This window comes from Neovison vison, chromosome 7, assembly GCF_020171115.1.
Source record: "Neovison vison isolate M4711 chromosome 7, ASM_NN_V1, whole genome shotgun sequence".
Lineage (NCBI taxonomy): Eukaryota > Metazoa > Chordata > Mammalia > Carnivora > Mustelidae > Neogale > Neogale vison.
Genome location: NC_058097.1, coordinates 62,011,759 through 62,017,758, shown reverse-complemented (window position 1 = coordinate 62,017,758; position 6,000 = coordinate 62,011,759).

The following is a 6,000-nucleotide window of genomic DNA, read 5'->3' as shown; positions in this document are numbered from 1 at the left end:
AGGCCACCCCGACATTCCACGGCCATCGTTGACACAAAATCCAGAGTCAAAAGCCTGAGCAAGCGCCTCACACTCACTATTTGTTCATATCCTGAAGAGTTCTCACAGTGTGTAGATCGGGTCTGCCATACCTACGTCCCCAAACCTAAGCCGAGTTTGTGTTTTCAGACTTCTGTCCCCACAGCCCTGACCAAACACCCTCCATGATGGGGCCCCTGATGCCACAACTCAGGACTGTGCCTATCCTCTCCAAGGGAATTCTGCCCATTCCATTGGCAACAACTGTATAAATTAGGAGAAACCTCCAAAGTCCCCGAGACCATCCCAATAGTGTAGGCCTCCCAGGACAAACAAGTGTGATCTGACACCAGCTGAGCAACAGCCTGCACTCAGAACTGTAGACAGATGTCCACAGAGAAGAAGATTGAACCAGAAAGGACCATAGGCCCTAATCGGACCCATTGCTTTGGTTTCCAGGCATCTATCCTCAGAAGCCTGTTTTCCAATACCAGCATATGGCTGTTTCTTGAGGCACCCATCAAAACAAATCTCGTCTCCACATGGAAATCTTGCGGGTTGGAGCTGTGTCAAAACCTCCGCTTAGGAGAATCCTTCAGGGCTTCGGTGCCACCTCCCCATGCCAAGGTCTGCATGGACACAAACCCACCTTAAGACCCATTTACGGGAGAGTTCATTTCAACTCAACCCCCTCGCTTTCTCTACAAGATCCCACCGATTGAACCTGTCTTGTCACTAGGAGACAACTGGAATGTGAGGCGGGCTGCCCAGGCATACATCCTTAGAACTGTGCTCTGGAGTCATTCCCAATGGGGCGTCCTAGAGCCTTCCATCATGTTTCAATTGTCCCGCAAAAGGAATCCTGGTGGTTTGGAGCATCTCAAAACTCCCATTGAGAAGAAAACTCCATGGACTCGTGTTGCCCCATCCCCTTCATGAAAGGGCCATCATGGACAGAAACACCAAACTGAGCCAACGTCTGATCCTCGCCCTGACTTCAGATGCACGGGATCCTGATTCAGCTCTGCATAGTGTGCCTCCCATGCCCTTGTCCAGAAACCTAAGCCTCTCTTGTGTACTCAGACTTCCATCCTCACACTCCTGGCCCACAAGCACTCCAGTTTGGTAATTCCACAGCCACAGTGCAGCACTCTGCCTGACCTCCAGAAGAAAAATGTTGCCCTATGGGGCTACTCAGAAACTCCAAATGATTATTAACCTGAATGCCACTCGACTGCAACCCAATTATACAGCCTACTTTGGGCACTAATGCCCAGACTGACAGCCTGGGCCTGACACTCCCGACCGACACCCAGACAGCTGGCCCCACACTGAGCACATCGGACCCACCATGGCCTTAGGTCTTCATCTCTTCACAACCTAGCCTTCTGGGTTCAGAACATAGACCTTAAATCCAATCAATGCCCAGAGGTGAACGTGATGCAAAAGTCAGAACTCCTCCTTACCCATGGCCATAAACCTTGTGGTTGGCATGTTGTCCAACATTCAGTGTAGAAGAAACAAGCGTTCACCATGAGACCCCACCCATGCTTGAGTGCTGCAAGGGCATAAACACGCATTGTGACCCTCAGCGTGAGTCCTGTCCTCTAGTAAGTCCACTCAGTGGCTGAACCATTAGACATATAGGCTTGCCATGCCCCTAGGCCCCCATTTTTAACCAGATTTCTGGTTGTCCTGTCACTCTGCCCCAGGGCTCTGATCTGGAATCCCTTTTTTGGTGGGACACCTGAGGTAAAATAACAAAACAGACTGCTCCCATCCCACAGAATTACCACAAACTCTTGGTATCGGGCCAAATTCCCAGAGAGGAAGACTCGTCCTTTGCCCATAGGCCACCCGGATATTCCACGGCCATCGGTGACACAATATCCAGAGAAAAAAGCCTGAGCAAGCTCCTCACACTTGCCCTTCGTTCATATACTGAAGAGTTCTCCTCACGGTCTGTAGATCAGTCCTGCCATTCTTAAGACCCAAAACCTAAGCCGAGTTTGTGTTTTCAGACAACTGTCCCCTCAGCCCTGGCCCACACACCTTACAGGGTCAGGCAGCTGGAGCCAAACCTGAGGACTGTACCTGCCCTCCAAGGGAATTCTGCCCATTCCATTGGCCACAACCCTACAAATAGGATAAACCTCCAAAGTCCCCGAGGCCATCCCAATAGTGTTGGCTGTCCAGGACAAACAGGGACCATCTGAGTCCATCTGAGCACCTACCTGCACTCAGACCCGTAGACAGATGTCCCCAGAGGTAATTTGGAAGGAACAAGCCCCTAGGCCCTAATAGGATGCATTGCTTTGGTTTCCATGCATCTCTCCTCAGAGCCCTGGATTCCAATACCAGCATATGGCTGTTTCTTGAGGCACCCATCAGAACAAATCTCATCTCCACATGGGAAACTTGCGCATTGGAGCTGTGTCAAATCCTCTGGTTAGGAGAACCCTTCAGGTCCCCGGTGCCATCGCCTCATTCCAAGGTCTCCATGGACACAAACCCACATTAGGACCCATCTGCAGCAGAGTCCATTTCAACCCAACTGCCTCGGTTTCTCCCCCAGTTCCAACAGATCTAACCTGTCTGGTCACTGGGACACAATTGGAATGGGAGGCAGGCTGCCCAGCCATCCATCCTTAGAACCCTGCTCAGAATCATTCTGTATGGAAAGTCCTGGAGCCAACCAACAGGTCTCAATGTTCCCGCAGAAGAATCTTTGTGGATTGAAGCATCTCACAACTCCAATCGTGCGAAAAGCTCCATGGCCTCGTGATCCTCCCCCCTTCATGAAGGGGCCATCAGGGACCTAAACTCCAACCTGAGCAATCGTCTGATCCTCGCCCTGACTTCACATTTACGAGGTCACTATTCAGCTCTGCAGAGTGTGCCTGCCGTACCCTCGCCCAGAAACTTTAGCCTAGTTTCTGTTTTCAGACTTCTGTTCTCACACTCCTGGCCCACAAGCCCTCCATTTTGGCAATTCCAGAACTACAATGCAGCACACTGCCTGCCCTCCAGAAGAAAAACATTGCCCTCTGGGGCTACCCAGAAACCTCAAATAAGGATCAACCTGCACGCCACTGACTGTACCCCAATTCTACAGACTGCCCTGGGCATTAATGCCCTTTTTGACATAGCCTGAGACTGGACCTCCTGACACACACACACCCAGCTGGCCGAACAATGAGAACATCAGACCCGCCATGGCCTTAGGTCGTCATCTCTTCCCAAGCTCGGTTTTAAGGCTTCAGAAACTAGACCTTATCTCGAATCACTGCCCAGGGTTAAACTTGAGGCACAAATCAGAACTCCTTCCCCATGGCAAGAAACTTTGTGGTTGGCATGTTTTCCAACATTCGGTCTAGGAGAAACCAGTGTTCAACATGAGGGCCCGCCCAAGCTTGAGTGTTGCAATGGCATAAACACGCACTGTGACCCTAAGCGTGAGTCCTGTCCTCTAGTAAGTCCTCTCAGTGGCTGGACCATTAGACGTCATAATGGGCTTGCCATGCCCCTAGGCCCCAATTTTTAACCAGATTTCTGGTTGTCCAGTCGCCCCTCCCCAGGGCTCTGCTCTGGAATCCCTCTTTTGGTGGGACACCTGAGGTAACAAAACTGAAAGACTTCTCCCATCCCACAGACTGACCCAAAACAATTGGGATCGGGCCATATCCACAGAGAGGGAGACTTGTCCATGGCCCATGAGGCCTCCCCGACATTCCACGGCCATCGTTGACACAAAATCCTGAGACAAAAGCCTGAATAAGAACCTCACACTCGCTCTTTCTTCATATTCCAAAGAGTTCTCCTCACGGTCTGTAGATCAGGCCTGCCATACCTATGTCCCCAAACCTAAGCCGAGTTTGTGTTTTCAGACGTCTGTCCCCACAGTCCTGGCCCACATACCCTCCAGGCTGGGGTCCCTGGAGTCACACATCAAGACTGTAAGTGCCCAATCCACGGGAATTCTGCCCATTCCATTGTCCACAATTGTACAAATTAGGAGAAACCTCCAAATCCCCAAGGCCATCCCATTAGTATAGGACACCCAGGACACACAGAGGCGGCTTGACACCAGCTGAGCATCTACCTCCACTCATACCATTGTTGGATATCCCCAGAGAAGAAGACAGAACCATACAGGCACCTAGGCCCTAATCAGATCCATTGCTATGGTTTCTATGTATCTCTCCTCAGAGCCCTGTTTCCAATGTCAGAATATGGGGGTTTCTTGAGGCACCAATCAGAACAAATCTCGTCTCCACATGGGTAACTTGTCCTTTGGAGATGTCTCAAAACCTCCAGTTAGCAGAATCCTCCAGTTAGCAGAATCCCGTGTGCCACCAACCCATTCCAAGGTATCCATAGACACAAACCCATATTAGGACCCATCCGCAGGAGAGCCCATTTCAACTCAGCCCCCTTCGGTTGCTCCCCCAGAGCCAGCATATCAAACCTGTCTATTCGCTAGGAGACAATTGGAATGCGAGACGGGCTGCCCAGGCATCCATCCTTAGATCCCTGCTCTGGCAGTGTTCTGTATGGGATGTCCTGGAGCGATCCAACAGGTCTCAATTGTCGATCAGAAGGAAATCTTGTGGTTTGGAGCATCTCACAACTCCTATCGTGGGTAACCTCCTTGGCCTCGATATGCTGCCCCCTTCATGATGGGGCAATAATGGACAGAAACTCCAACCTGAGCCATGGTCAACCTCTCCCTGAATTCAGATGCACGAAATCCCAATTCAGGTCTGCAAAGGGTGCCTGCCATGCCCTCGCCCAGAAATCTATGCCTAACTTGTTTTCTCAGACTTCTGTCCTTACACTCCTCGCCCACAAGGCATCCAGTTTGGGAATTCCGGAGCCACAATGCAGCACTCTGCCTGCCCTCCAGAAGAAAAGTGTTGCCCTTGGGGCTACCCAGAAAGGCCAAATGAGGATCAACCTGCACGGCACTCGACTGTACCCCAATTATACAATCTACCCTGGGCACTAGTGTGCTGTATAACACAGCCTGAGCCTGAAACTCCCGACCAAAACCTAGACAGCTGGCTCCACACTGAGCACATCAGATCCAACATGGCCTTAGGTCGTCATCTCTTCCCAACCTCAGGCTTCGGACTTCACAACCTAGACCTTATCTCCAATCACGGCCCAGGGGTGAATAAGATACAGAAATCAGAACTACTACTTCCCCCTGGCAAGAATACATGTGGTCGGCATGTTGTCCCACGTTCAGTGTAGCAGAAAACAGCGTGCACCATGAGTCCCCACCCATACTTGAGTGCCACGAGGGCATAAAGACGCATTGTGACCCTCAGCACGAGTTCTGTCCTCACTGAAGGCCTCTCAGTGGCTGGAACATTAGAAAGAATATTGGCCTTGACATGCCCATAGGCCCCAATTTTTGACCAGATTTCTGGTTGTCCAGTTGCCCCTCCCCAGGGCTCTGCTCTGGAATCCCACTTTTGGTGGGATAGCTGAGGTAACAAAACTGAAAGGACTCCCCCATTCAAGAGATTGACACAAAACAATTGGGATCATGCCAAATCCACAGAGAGGGATATTCGTCCATGGCCCATGCGGCCTCCCTGATATTCCATGGCCATCGTTGCCACAAAATCCAGAGACAAAAGCCCGAACAAGCACCTCACATTCGCCCTTTGTTCATATCCTGAAGAGTTCCCTTCACGGTCTGTAGATCAGTCCTGCCACACCTTCGACCCGAAACCTAAGCCAAGTTTGTGTTTTCAGACAAGTGTCCCCACAGTCCTGGGCCACACACCCTACAGGCTAAGGCCCCTAGAGCCAAACCTGCCCTCTCCAAGGAAATTCTGCCCATTCCATTGGCCACAACTCTAAAAATAGGGTGAACCTACAAATTCTCTGAGGCCATCCAAATAGTGTTCGTTTTCCAGGACAAACAGGTGCAATCTGAGCCCATCTGAGCGCCTACCTGCACTCAGACCT